Genomic DNA, 15,548 nt, shown 5'->3' on the forward strand with positions numbered 1-15,548 from the left:
TTCCCCAACCAAGATGGAAAGCCCCCTCTTTTATAGGTTTTTCACATCTCTTGTAAACTGCTATTTCTTGTGACAACTCGTCTTTTGGACTGGGATGAGTTTCACTTATCATTTAATACCTGTCTTCCTCGACCAGGTACACACACACACCACCCCCCCCCTCCCTGCAACCCCCCTATGCAAAGCTCTACGAATGAACCAATCTTGAGAAATTTAAAGAACTAAACTGGAGCACTGGGCATGACGACACAGAGGTGTTCCTGGACAAATCCGTAATTTTCCTATGAACAAATTGTTTACTTTGTATAAATCCAGGAAAGGAAGGCAAAACACTAGGGGGCAAGGGAAGTCTACTGTAGAAAATAACCTTAAAAGGGTAGAACAAATATGAAAATCTATGAAAATGCGAATGCTTCTATGCCTCCATCTCCATGCCAACACAAAAGAAGTAAAAGGACTGTGCCCTTCCATCCCCCATAATCTTATGAAAGTGAGAGGTGAATTAACTCCCTCTACTGATGCCATCCTGAGATCCCGAAGATACATAGCAACGCTGCTACAGACCTCTATGGATAGAATGAGGAGGCTTGAGTCACAAATTACCCAGTTCAGAATTCAAGCACAATAAAGCAAAATACCCACGTTATAACATCACAGGATGAAGGCGAAATAATTGATAGTGGCAACATGTAATTCTTCTACACATCCTAGCACCAGCTCTCAATTTATGACATTTTATTTTTGGGATTTGTAGAGCGCACTACAGCCAACAGGCATCGAGGCGCTATTACAGGAGCGCATGAAGGCTTAATTCAGGGTTATAAGGAATGCGACCCAACAACAAATAAACTTGGTAAACCTCTCATGACTGAAAACACACATAAGACCAATACAGAAAGTGTGAATGCGTTACTGCTCTCTGCATCAAATTCAAACAGGGGACCAGCAGGAATGTCAACAAACACACAGCGGAACCCAGAAACCATGTGTGTGGCCGTCAAATGGAAATTAGGGCAAGGTCAAAGACAAAACACTGATTGCACATTCCCAGCTCCTGCATCTGTTTCCATGGCAAGAAGAAGGGCTTGACTTGGAGTCCTTATGCTGAAGGATCCCTTAATGGCATGTGGGCTTCCAGCGTCCAGCTTAGCTCAGACCTGAAAGATGACTGGGACTGTGCTCCAACCCCAGAGATATTTCTTTCCAGTGAATTCAATTGTAAGACACCCTGTGGACACTGATTCCATTTCCTTATTTTCAGGCAATTATCCGGATAGATGGTAAAGACCTAGCTATCCAATGCACTATGGGGCACGGGAGGTTTGCTTAGTAGTGGTTTTCACTTCACCTTGTATTTGTGGCAAAGCGCTGCTGTGTAAATCATGTTGAATATGCACCCCTCCTGCATCTAGCGGCACGCAACTCCATTCTTTACCTGCGTGTGCATGTTTTTCCACATGACTGGTGTGTGGCAGGAGAACACTCTCTTTTGGACTTTCCAGCCTGCCATTGACCTGGCTGAAGATGTAATGTTTTGGTCCATGTTTTGGTGTTTTGTTTTGGTCATGCAGGATTGGTGACATGTCCATAGCAGTTCCATGATGACTGTAGAGATGTGGTCAACTTTCTTTGTTTCTTTCAAGTGACAGGCATCAGCATGGTGGATGTAGTTAGGTCAGCTCTAGTGTACACGGACACCTAAAAAAGAGGGCTTTGCCATTGTCTGGGTAGGAAAGCAGGATGAGGGCTTGAATGATGACAGGACCAAGGCCAGAGCGAAATGCTTGATCTTGCACAGAGGTACAAGCTGATGGCAGGCTGTCTTTCTTGATCCTTGACGTGGAGGTCACCTTCACTGGTGACCAGTGGTTGGGAATCGACTGGGGGGTGAATCTGTATAACTCTCTTTCTCTGTCCACACAGTCCTACAAAAAATACTGCACAACACGCATCTACAGAATACTAGATGCCGATCTCTAGCCAGCAATGTTGAACATGCCTTTAGTCGGCGTGAATGATGACAATGACAGAATATTTAAACAAAATCAGGCATTCGATATTCAGCCCATGAAATGATTAAACAATTTAGTAACACTGTACTATCAAATCAAAAAGCAAAAAATGTAACATCCTTGCATTTCAGGCCAAAATATGTCTTCAGTTCCTCCTATGAATTAAATACTACCAGGAAGGGAACCCTAGTGCCTCTTCTGAGGCAAGGTGTATTCCCCTGGAACGTGGCAGCGTTAACACTGAAAGTAAATCGGACTGGTGAGCTTTTGTTAAAATACTGGTATCATTCGTTTCTAAGAAAGTCTATGGATTGCCCGAGTCTGGGTGCTTTTATGTCTGGGATAAAAGCTGCTTCTAACACTAAGGGAAAACACCAGGGGTTTTACTACACACCACCCTGCCTCCCTTAAATGAAAGGTAGATGGAGTCCATCTAGAATCCCAGGAGACCATATCACTATATGACTAATGTGGCTTCATATTGTTATAATGCCACTTATAAACCAGGACCTTCATTGAAATACAGGAAGATCTTATAGATACATATTATGAATGCTACCTTGCAAGTATTCCCAATTATTATATTGGGATGAGATTTTACCAATCAATTGGGAAATGGGCTACTCGAAGGATGGAGAGGAAGATCATGATCTAGAATGGGGAATACCACAACCAGACCATTCGAAGCTCTCTCCTGTAACAAAGAACAATGGTTTGTGAACTTTTTATGTAAAATAGTCTAAGAAATACTAATGGTTGGACTAGATCTGACATGCAGAGGAAGGAAGCATTTACAGGGAGGAGAGGGGGCTTAATGATGCATTATTTTGTCCATTATTTTGTCATGCCGTCAACACAAGAACCAGGTAAAGGATATGGGAGTTTTTCCCCAGATTGAAAGTTATCACAACTCCAAAGAGCTTGCACTCATCCTGGAAAACAATATGGTGAAAATTGGAACCATGTATAAGGAAGCAGAAGTATCATGTAAATTGGGATAAATATAATGCATTTTGGGACGCTAACCAAGAAACACTGGCCTGTTTGGAGGATAAGCCGGACAAGATCACTGACAGGAAATTGGGACTGCATTGAATCTGTCGATGATATCCTCCTTGCAATCAAATCCCTGAATAATTCACGTGCAACTGGTCCCGATGGCATCTCGAATGTGATGCTTAAACAAAATAAATCTGAATGGGCGGACTTTATTGCAAAACTATTTATAAAGATTGCAACATCGAAGAAAATCCCTCCAACTTGGACATCTGCTATCATCGTGCCGATATTCAAGAAGGGCGATCGGGCAAATCCAGCATATTATCGCCCGATCGCCCTGTTGGACACCATTGGCAAAGTGTTCGCTAATTTTCTACAAAAAAAAATAACAAAGTGGGCCATTTCGGCTAAAATTGTGGACTGCAGACAAACTGGGTTTACCAAGGGTGTTGGCACAGAGAACAATCTGACGCTGCTCAACATCCTGAAACTGACAGCTCTGGCGAGTAAAACTAAATTATTTATAGCTTTCATTGATCTTCATCAAGCGTTTGATTGCATAGATCGGAAATTGCTATGGGACAAACTAAAAAAATGGAATTGTCCTCAGGATTTATTGCAGCCAATAATTGCATTACACACCTCAACCACAATACAAATAAGGCTAACTGAAGCAGGACTCATGTCGAACAATATGAGGACACAAAGAGGCGTGAAGCAAGGGTGCCCGATAGCTGCATGTCTATTTAAGCTATTCATCGCTGATATTCCGGCTGCTTTGTGTAATGTTCGTTGTTTTCCCCCAAAGATAAATGGTTCTCAAATAAACTGCATGATATATGCGGACGATATCGTGCTATTTGACAACACGCAGATTGGCCTCCAGCGTCTCTTGCAAAAGCTACAAGTTTAGATGAATCAAAATCACTTAAAAATAAACACGTCAAAAACAAAAATCATGAAGATCAGATCAAAAAGTGGTACCAGGTCAAGATCCTTCAAGTGGAGACTTGGAAACATGATCTTAGAAGAAGTTACTGAAATGAGATACCTAGGAATCATGTTCAGTCCCTCAATCTGTGAGCGGAACTGGGTCCAAGATGTTGAGTTCCGGATGATCACTCTGGCAGTCCAAGGAGCCCGGTTTCATTACCTCTTTGGCAAGTTCTCCCTCTCCCTGCTCCGGCTATTTTATCTCCAAAAAGTAATTCCGTCAATTACTTATGAAGCAGAGGCTGGTTGGAACCTGGACCATACAATTTGGGCAAAATTAGAAGGCCAATTCTGGAAACGTGTCTTAAGATTACCAAAATATGTTTCCATAAAGGTTATAAGGCAGGAGTTAGCACTTGATGACCTATACACAACTGTTATTTGGAAAGCGTTAGCATTAATGCGCAAGATGTTAATTACAAAGAAAGAACCACCGTATATAATTCTGGTGGTGAAAGAGACAAATCTTGCAGGGGTAATTCTTGCGAAATGGCTGGATAAAGCGAATGATATCATGTCTGCTGCCAATATAAGCAATGAAATGCTAGTAAAGTGGCCACAACTAGCAAAAAAGAAACTAAAAGAATGGTCCTGGGCATGTAACATGGACAACCTGGAAGGATTAACAACTGCCCCGAAACTTGGACCAACAGCAAACAAACTGAATAAACTACCAGGATACCTCATTCAATTCCCATCAAGGCACCATCGTGATCGATTCCTTAGACTTCGTTTGAATGCCCTAAGAACAAGAGAAGTATTGTTTATGAGAAAAGATGTAGAGACAAGCGATAATTTGTGTAGATTCTGTCGAAATGAAATTGAGACAGTAAGACATTTGATAAATGCCTGCCCTAAACTCCATTCCTTAAGATCTATACACCTCATGAAGTTCGCACCACTAAACGAGAACATGGACGAGTGGTGGTATTGAATATTGAGTGGAAGTTCCATTATCTTGACTTGTGCAGTGATCAATTTCATTGATGCCCTAAATGTTTGAAAATGTTTGATAATATACGTGGGCCAAGGGTCAGGCATAAGGACTGTATAAGGATATGTGCAAGGATTTGTGTTATAACAAAAAGTTTATAATAAACTATGTTAATAAAAAAAAAAAAAACTGTAGTAAGTAACCGCGAGAAGTTAGTAATGACCACTGAATCCAACATGTTTATGTATCATACTAAAAATTCTTTATGACCGCAATAATACGGGAAAATAGAGCTGTAAATGAAAAAAAGAGAACATATGAAATTATACAACAATGGAAGACAGGCTTTGACTGTACACATTTAGGAAGAGGTATCTGTAGCTGTTGGAGAAAATAATTCAAGGCAATGCTGGCCTCTTTCTTAGCAAGGATATGATTCCCCTTTTGAATCAAGATGCTGAAACGAATGTGCCTGCTGCAGGAAGGGTGGATCATTTTAAGGACTGTAGAGGAGAATAGTCCTAATCCATCTTGTGTGGTGGAGTCTATATCTGAAAAGAATGTTTATTTAAATGTATAAGATAGTAAGGGGGCAGTTTGGAATAAAAGTCTCGGGCCAGATGCAATAGCAACAGATTTTTCTAAAAAGAATAAAGAAGTGTAGAGGGCCTTTTTAATGTATGTATTGGCTCAAACCTTCTACCAATCAGCTGGAAACATGCAATAGTCATCCCTGTGTACTATAAGGGAAATACATGATCAACTTTATATCACCAAATATCCTTATTAGACGGTTCCTCTATCATTTGTGGGTGTCTACTGTATATAGATTTAAATGACTGGAACACCTCTGATAATGTCAGACTATATACAATTTTGTTCTAGAGAACAATTTTGGACCATCAATCAAGCTCTTAATGTTCCCCTTATTAAGGTCTAAATATAGAACTTAAAAAGAAAAGCAAAGGAAATAACAGCTTGTATGTCCATCGTGGACTTTGACAGCTTTAGATCTGGTAGATCGAGGAACACTATGGACAATAATAGTTGAGATTGGGACACCAGGTGGGCTCTTAAATTTAATAATGGCACTAAATTCCCAAACGGAGATGATAATAAGATATGACGGCAAATGAACTTGCGCAGCTGCCATCCAAACAAGGAGGGGAAAAGGATGCATCGGTGCCCCCATATATTTTAACTTAGATACTAAAAGGTGAGCGTTTATTTAGCAAATGTCACTCCCGATTTCCCCCGCGTAGGGAACCATAGATTTTCACTTTTAGACTATGCAGGCAGCAATGTATTTTTAGCTATGACCCCAAGAGCATTGCCACTTATTCCAATTTTATATAAAACAGGAAATTGAAAATGAATGGTACCATATCGTTCATCCACATTATTGGTAATGGGCCGTAGGAGTGTGTTGTGAGTGGATCGGGCATGAAGGATCGCAGACTGTAGCTCAATAAAATCATCACGAGCAGGCGCATGCAATAAAACAGGAGCGGAGACAAGGCACGTCTGATAGCTTTCTTTATTTCTACGAACTGCCCTCTCGAGGCGGTAACCCCGCCTCTCACCACGTGGGACGCAGCCCACCTTCTACCGTCATAGATAGAGGACTAAACATGTGATGGCAATGGAGATAGGACATTGCATCTCCCCCCTCCTTAAATAAACACTTCAACGGTGTTCAGTTGGATTCTTCAATCCATCTAATGGGTCTGCGAATGACCCTCTTGGATGGGCTACGCACCGGTGGGGCTAATTTTGCCAGTGTGCTATCGCTTTCACTGCCACTGTCATCTGCGTCCCTTTGCTCTTCATGATATTTAGAGTCTGTGTCCGAGGAGTCACTTCTCGATGATGTTGACGTGTTGACGGTGGTGTCAGTGCTGTTGAAGGTCTTGAAGAAGGATGAATTTCTAGTGATTGTGCCATTGGGGCTAGCGGCGGTTATCATCGACCCTTGAATGTGGGTCACTTTCATGGGATCTGGCTTGAAAGCAGGCATGTCCTTCGTGACTTGCTTTTGTCGTACTAGTACTTGGTCGCCAATACAGATGGTGTTAGGTCGGGCACGTCTTCGGGCGTCTGTGTACGTCTTCATCTTGTCCTTGCTTTCTTGGTCTTTGCTTCTGGCCTTCTTTGTGTGTGAGGACTCATCCCTCTTTTGCACATGGTGGGGAAGTCGTGTCTTGATGACACGTCCGAACATTAGCATTGATGGGCATTCACCAGTTGAGCTGTGCGGTGTGTTCCGATATTCTCGTAGTAAGGTGCAGATGGCTTGCATGAACGATCCATTTGTAATGGAGCAGATTTGTAGAGTGCGTTTAAGGTTTCCCATGAAACGTTCTACCATTCCATTCGCCTGGGGCCACAGTGGTGTGACTTAGTGGTGTTGAAAAACTAGATGTTCTGCGAACATGGCAAAGTCATGGCTCGTGAAAGGAGGTCCATTGTCCGATTTGACTCTGGATGGTATGCCATAGTCAGCAAATGTTTTGTCCAGCGCAGGTATGATGGACTGTGCATTGGTCGAATGAACCAGATGTACTTCTGTGAACCGTGACATTTCATCAATGATCACCAGCACGTATTTGCCGTTTGCCAACGGGCCGAACATATCTACGGCTACTTCATCCCACACTTGCAGTGGCATCTCCGAAGTTTTGAGTGGCTCTGGAAACGTGCGCGGTGCCACCTCCTGACATGCTAGGCATTTCCGTAGTAGCTGTTCTACTCGCTCGTCTATGGATGGGAACCATACCTTGGTTCTCAGTTGTCTCTTGGTCGACACTATTCCTCTGTGTCCGGCATGGGCGATGCCTAGTACCTGATCTTGTAGGGTTTTTGGGATAACTATTCTGTTTTCTTTTAATAGTAGTCCTTCCGGTGATGTGGATAGCGTGTGACGGACTAGTTTGAATGTGCGGAAGTGTTGTTCCTCTTCCGTGGACAAGGAAGGTGCTCCTTTTGTTTTGACCTGCCATCGGTTCGATTTGAGGCAAGTTTGTACCATCTGGAGTAGTCCATCCTTTTGGGTCTCTTCGAGCAGTTGTGCCGTGGTGATGTATTTAGGTAGCGCACTGCTGATCAGGTATCTTAGATATTGATTTGCTTTGTGTGATTGGCGCTCATCATGAGCTGGGAGCGGGTAACGTGATAGGAAGTCGGCGGGGTTGTTGTCTTTGCCTGGTCGATGTATTATCTTAAATGAATACTCTTGTAGCCTTAGACCCCATCTGGCGATTCGTGGTGGTATTCTCGCGGTCGGTTTCCCATAGATGGTGGTGAGGGCCTGGTGATCTGTAATTATGGTGAATGGTCGTCCATACAGAAATAGGTGATAGTGCTCGCATGCCCACACTACCGCTAAGCTCTCCTTTTCAGGTTGGGAGTATGCGCATTCTGTCTTGGAGAGGCTGCGGCTGGCATAGGCTACAATTCTTCTTGGTGAGTCAGGCGGTGCACCACGCCTGGATTGTGCCAGGATTGCTCCTAGTCCAACTGGGCTCGCATCTACTGTGAGTTCTGTGTCGAAGTCAGGGTCGTAATAAGCCATGCAGGAGGCCGTTGCGATTCTTTTCTTGATCTCTTGAAATGCTTCTTCGCAGGCATTCGACCACTGGAATTCCTGATGTTTCCCGGTTAGGAGTCGAAGAGGCGTGCTTACTGAGGCAAAGTCTTGTATATATCGGGTGCAGTAGCTCGCCATTCCCAGGAAGGAGCGTACTGCTGAAGCTGACGTGGGTGTGGGCGTCTCAACAAGTGCCTGCACCTTTTCCGGGTCTGGTTTTAGGCCATCTTTTGAGAAAATGTGTCCAAAGAATTTGAGAGTAGATTTGCTGATTTCGCATTTGTCCGGGTTGAGTGTGAGGTGGGCATTCTCCAGCGCCATGCAGACTCTCCTCAGTGTGTCATCATGGCTCTCTTGTGTGATGCCGAAGATTAAGATATCGTCCGAGTAATTTAGACAGTTGGGAATGTGTTTTATCACTTGATGTATTTCGTTTTGGAATATTTCGGCGGCCGACGATACTCCAAAGCTGAGTCTTTTGTATCTGAACAGACCTACGTGCGTTGAAAAGGTGGTGATGTACCTCGAGGTGGGGTGTAGTTCTAACTGATGGTATTCCTTATTCAGGTCTAGCTTAGAGAACACTTTGGATCCATGCAGTAAGTGCATCATATCAGTCATTCTTGGGGCCAAATGTCGTTCCCGCTCTATGGCTACGTTGGGGGCCCTCATGTCCACGCAGATACGAATGCTGTCCTTGTTGTCTTTCTTCGGCACGGGTACGATGGGAGATACCCAGGGGGTTGGTCCCGATGCTGGCTCGATGATGTCCTGCTGCAATAATGACTGAATCTCGTCCTCCACATGACTTTGTATGTTTAGTGGTATGCCTCTGTAGTGCTGTGCTGTCGGGGTTATTTGGGGATTTATATGTAACTTTACTTGTTTGTCTTTTAATTTGCCTAACCCTTTGAACAGGGAGGGAAACATTTGTTTTATCATGTCTTTGGGGATGGTAGTGTAGGCCGACACTATTTGATACATGATTTGGATGAGTCCCATTTGAATCGCAGATTTGAAGCTCAAGATGCTGCCACCTGGTACGTCTCCTTTTATGACGTATATTTTGATCTTCTGACTCTTGTCTTTGTACTGACAGTGTGCCATGAACATCCCTTGACAGTTGAGAGGCGTGTTTGAGCCATAGGAGTATATTAATGTGTCTGATTCCTTCAGTGACTTCTTGTGGTTGAGTCTTTTGTAGGTCTCATCATTTATGACATTAACTGTTGCCCCTGTGTCAATCAGGAATTCTCTGTTTTGTCCGTTTAATTGTAATAGCAACGTGGGACTGTATTCTGTGGCTATGCTGTTTCCAATTGCATGCACGTATCCCCTTTTCCTGTCCCCACTGGATGAGGATGAGTGGGAGTCTCGCCCTCTGAGAGGCGAACTTTCTAGATGTCTGATCTTCTGTCTGGAGTGTCTCCTGCTCGCGTATTCTCTTCTTTCTTCCCGCCTTCTCCCCTCCCGTGGCGTGTCACGGGATGAGCTTTGAGATTGGTGTCTGGATACTGTGGGTGACTGTCTCCTGCGAGATCTCGGGCTTTCCCTTGCTGAAAATCGGTCTGACCTCCTCGTGTCCCGGTGCACTTCAGTTGATGGAAAGAAATTTATGTTTCTGCATACAGATTGGAAGTGGTTTTCACCTCCGCACTTGTCACAGTTGTGCCCTATGGCAGGACATGGACCGACGTGAGGATATTTGAAACCGCACCTATAGCATTTCTTTTGTTCAGTGGAACGTGGCGCTTCTTTGGATGTTCTGATGGGGCATACTGATGCCGTGGGGGCAGACTGGGTGATTTTGATGTTATCCAGTGATTCAGTCTGTTGCATGAGAGCAGCGTCTGCTCGAGCGAGTTGTAGTATCTCTTCTAGTGTCCTGCTCTTTTGCAATAATTTCTTCCTGAATTCTTGAGATGCACAGCCGGCAATGGTTTGGGATTTTATTGCTTCTTCCGTTGAATATCTATCAAAATCACAATATTTCGCTCTTTTTCTAAGACGCATTACAAAACTGTCCATGTTTTCACTGCTGTCCTGTGTGGAGGTGTGGAAAATGTGACGTTCATAGTCGACATTTCGCAAAGGTGCGAAATAAGCATTCAAAGCATCAATAATACCTTGGAAGGTGTCTGTGGTGGATTCAGGCATTTCAAAGACGATGTCTCGTACCACTGGTCCTAGAGAGTGGAGTAGGATTCCTCTAATTCGGCGCTCCTCCCTTACACCTGATGCATCTATGTAGACATGCAGTTCTTTGAGCCATCTAGCCCATCTGGGGGCAAGACTACTTGTGTCTGACATGTCAAATGGCGGCACAGCCAGTAGTTGTAGCGATTCTGAGCTACAGTCATCTTTGTGGGTGGCTTGACGGGGCGTGGAACTGGAGGAGGGGCTCAGGATACCACTGTCCAGGTTGTCTTCAGACATGTTTACTTCTTATATATTGGCAGCAGTGCCTTGTCTTTTTGATGTGAGCGTGCTCAATGATGATGTCAGGTAAGGTTGCGCAAATACGTTTTGGAGCCTTGCCGTGTTGTTTCCGGCACCCGCGTGCTATGGGATGATTGCACGCGTGGTTGGCCTTTGATGCTGGTGGTGTTGCGTAATAATGAGGAGCGCGATGGAGCTTCGCGCGTGCTGGGCCTGAACGTAGGCCTGAGGCGGAATGGGAGTAGAGCGCGATGTGATTCCGCGCGTGCTGGGCTTGATAGTGGTATTTTGGTTGTGTCTCGGCATACGCGTGCTCTATCAGCCGAGCACCGCGTGTGATACGCGGCGCGCGTAACACGTGGGTCGGTAGCTTCGTGCCTGCATGAATGGTCGTCTATGAGTCAGGGTCTCTTACTTGACGTCAATGTTGTGCCGCGTGCTTCGTGAACGACTCCGGAGCAGTAGAGTAGGCGGCTGAAATCCTGGGGTCTCGAGCCGACGGCTGGCAGGGCTGTCATGTGTGCTCCGGCACCAGATTACAGAAACCTCGTCGCCATTGTTGTGAGTGGATCGGGCATGAAGGATCGCAGACTGTAGCTCAATAAAATCATCACGAGCAGGCGCATGCAATAAAACAGGAGTGGCGACAAGGCACGTCTGATAGCTTTCTTTATTTCTACGAACTGCCCTCTCGAGGCGGTAACCCCGCCTCTCACCACGTGGGACGCAGCCCACCTTCTACCGTCATAGATAGAGGACTAAACATGTGATGGCAATGGAGATAGGACATTACAGAGTGTAACAACTTTCCAGTTGAAGACATACAATTTGAAAACACATTGGCTTTTGACTCTTTAGGCATGCGTGTTTCACGGGAGATTATCACTATATTTTATACTAGCTGTACCCAGTGTATGATAGGGCGATCTAGTGCTCGTTCCTTCTCTTTATATTGAGCTCTTTCTCTTTCCATTGCGGTCTCTTTCCCAATGTCTCTGCTTTTTTATGTGGATGAGTGTTGCAATGTCAGTTGCATGTTTTTTAAAGCCACCCCAGCCGTTGCTAGCAGCTGTGTGACCAGAAGGGTAAAAACAGATGGCTTTTGGGGGTGTAGACATAGATGACCAATTCATGGAATTTTTTTGGACGGTTGAAAGTGACTTTACACTGACTTTGCCCTGCAAAAATATACTTTGCACAGTTCCACGAATCAGGGTTTGTGTCGGCAGTGCAAAGTCAATTTGCATCAGTGAAGAGTCACTTTGCACCGTGCAAAAGATTCCATGATTCAGGCCCAGATTGTTTTATTATTTTTGCGCTTTGTTTACCAAAGCAGCTATTAAGGTCTATGGATTAACTGATTAGGTAAGATTTCCTTTCCCTGAGGCAGGGTAAGGATTGGTGTGCACATGCTCAGTTCCCAACGCACAGACCTCCTAGCAGAACTATATTAAATATACTTATATACACACAATAAAAACCAGGCAACCGCAAAACTCAAGGGTGGCTGGGATATCAAGACTTGGCCAGCATCTATAGCTACAAGCTGCAGAAACCCTTAAGAATTTACAAAGCAAAAGCACCTAAGGTGGCCCACCATGGAACAGAGATTTGTAGTTACGAGGCCCAGGGACACTTTCAAACAACCTAGAAACATTTCTTTTCATAAACTTGTGCACCTGGCACAGCGTGCACTGGTTTATACAATACAATCTGAACTGGCAATGCCTGCATTACTTACCGGTAAACTTCATTACTGCTAGTCCTACTCTTCCTCGAGCAGTACTCGAAAATGAGGGGGCCACCTCATTCTTGAGTACTGGGACGAGCAAGAGTGGGCGTGGAGGTAATGGGATATCTTGAAAATGTGTCAACATAGACTCAACTTTGTTATAGGTAGCCACTTGGTCCACTCCCCAGGAATATTATAAGGGATGTTATAGCTTGTGACAGAGCATTAAGAACACTGTCGCTTGCACATTTGAAAAGCGGTTTGGTATCTATCAATTTACTTGGCTGATTTAAGAATCTAGAAAGAATGTGCAGGTAGTCACTAAAAATGGAGAAAAAGCGAAAGTGATTAGTAGAGACGCAATGACGATACCTGAAAAATCCTGCTAACATTGCCCATGTGATTATTTCAAATCCTACTGTTCTCACCCTTTTAAAAGGAATCTCGCCGCACAGCAACCATTATTCATTTTGCGTATTTTTGTAAATTTTTTTATTTATCGTTCCATAGCCAACATTTGACTTTAAACACATTTCACAAACAGACATACATCAAAAAAAATAAAATAACAACCTTAAGAATTGTCAACATTCAAATTCCTAAATTTTTATATTTGAAAAAACAAGCAATTTCAACACAGACTATAACATTTTAGAAGACAGCACATAGGGGAAGTAATAAGAAAAGAAAAACAGAAAAGGGGGGGTGAGCAAACAGGAGAACACATTTGTTTCCACAATATAACTCTTTGGTCTCATGGAGACTAAATTTAAATAAATTTCTTGGGCAAATTGCAAGGGCATGATAATCATTGCCGCTACCCAATTTGCCCAGAAGCAATTGAATCTCTAAAGCACTTTTCTCTGCCCTAAGGATAGAAGGGTAAGAAATGCCCCGTTTATTCTGGCCAAATTGCTAATAGCTACCACTTCCATTACGCCCTAAATTCGAGGCCTGGCAACAGTCGATACAATCCAGAGATGTGTTTTGCCATGGCTCATAGTTTGCAGGCCCAAGCAGCCAAGACATGACCAACACATGATGTTCATATCAGGAGTTCTGTGTGGTTAGGTGCAGGTGAGTACCTCAAAGACATATTCCAATGTACTGTATGAAAAGGCATGCAAAGAGGGACAAAGGCACACACACAATATGGCGACCTCTGGGAAGACTCTCCTCCTGAGCATAATGCAAGCCTTACTATTCCCCAAAACATTGAGCGCCTGATTCATGGAAAAGTGCACATCGATCCCGTAATGCCTGCATGCTGAGAAGCACTCCGTGTGAGGGTGCGCGCATATGATCTTCTGCGCGTTCCGCGTGTTCATGAATTACAAAAGGCTTTACAACCCGACCGCAAAGGTAACTGAGCTGCACGAGAAATGCCCACAACACGCCCCACGCAACCCAAAAACCAAGCCATATCCCAACCTAAGCGCAAACCTTCGCGTCCACCCCTGACCCACCATCCAGCACCCCTGTGAAAATGTGAGAGTTCCCTCGTAGGTCAAGGCTGCACCCCAATGAAAACGCAGGAGCTCTGTCGTAAATCAAGGCTGCACCCACTGGGAAAATGCCGGAGCTCCTTCGTAAATCAAGGCAGCACACCTGCGAAAACGCGCAAGCTCATTCACAAGTCAAGTATGCACCCCTGTGAAAACGCGGGCTCTCCCTTGTAAGACAAAGCGGCAAACCTGCAAAAAACCAGGGGCTTGCGCATTAGTCAAGGATGCACCCCTGTGAAAACGCAGAACCTCCCTCGTAAGTCAAGGCTGCACCCTCTGCAAAAGTGTGATTCCTCCCCCTACTCGCAAGGCACCCAAAATGGTGGCATATATCCCTTCTGCACATCAACCCATCAAGTCCAGACACCACCCACCAGCCCCGCTCACCTCCAACATTACCCCAGACAGCACCTTCAAGTCCAGACACCACAAACACACCCCGCTCACCTCAGACACTACCCCATGCAGCCCCCTCAAGTTCAGACAGCACCCACCAGCCCCTCTCACTTCCACTACCCCAGGCAGCACCCTCAAGTCCAGGCACCACCCACCAGCCCACCTCACCTCCAAGACTACCCCCAGGCAGCACCCTGACAGTACACCCTCCCCCACACCACCCTCACCTCTGACACTACCCCAGACGTCCCCCTCAAGCTCAGACACCACCCAACAGCCCTCTCACCTCGGACACTACCACAGGCAGCCCCCTCAAGTCCAGACACCTCCCACCAGGCTCCCTTACCTTCGACACCACCCCCAGGCAGCACCCCTGAAGTCCTGACACCACCCACCAGCCCCCTCCCCTTCACCACTACCCCAGCCAGCATGCTCAAGGACAGCCACCACACACCAGCCCCCCTCACCTCTGACACTACCCCCAGGGAACCCCCTCAAGTCCAGACACCACCCACCAGTCCCCCTCACCTCTGACACTATCCCACGCAGCCCCCTCAAGTCCAGACACCACCCACAAACCCCCCCCCCACCTCCGACTCTACCACAGGCAGCACCCTCAAGTGCAGACAGCACCCACCAGCCCCTCCACCTCCACCACTACCCCAGGCAGCATGCTCAAGGCCAGCCACCACACACCAACCCCCTCACCTCTGACACTACCCCAGGCAGCCCACTCTAGTCCAGACACCACCCACCAGCTCCCGTCACCTCTGACATTACCCCCAAACAGTACCCTGACAGTACATCCCCCTCCCCACACCACCCTCACCTCCAACACTACCCCAGACAGCCCCCTCAAGCTCAGACACCACCCAACAGCCCTCTCACCTCGGACACTACCACAGGCAGCCCCCTCAAGTCCAGACACCTCCCACCAGGCGCCCTTACCTTC

The sequence above is a fragment of the Ambystoma mexicanum genome, chromosome 7q, assembly GCF_040938575.1.
Source record: "Ambystoma mexicanum isolate Mex_15411 chromosome 7q, UKY_AmexF1_1, whole genome shotgun sequence".
NCBI lineage: Eukaryota > Metazoa > Chordata > Amphibia > Caudata > Ambystomatidae > Ambystoma > Ambystoma mexicanum.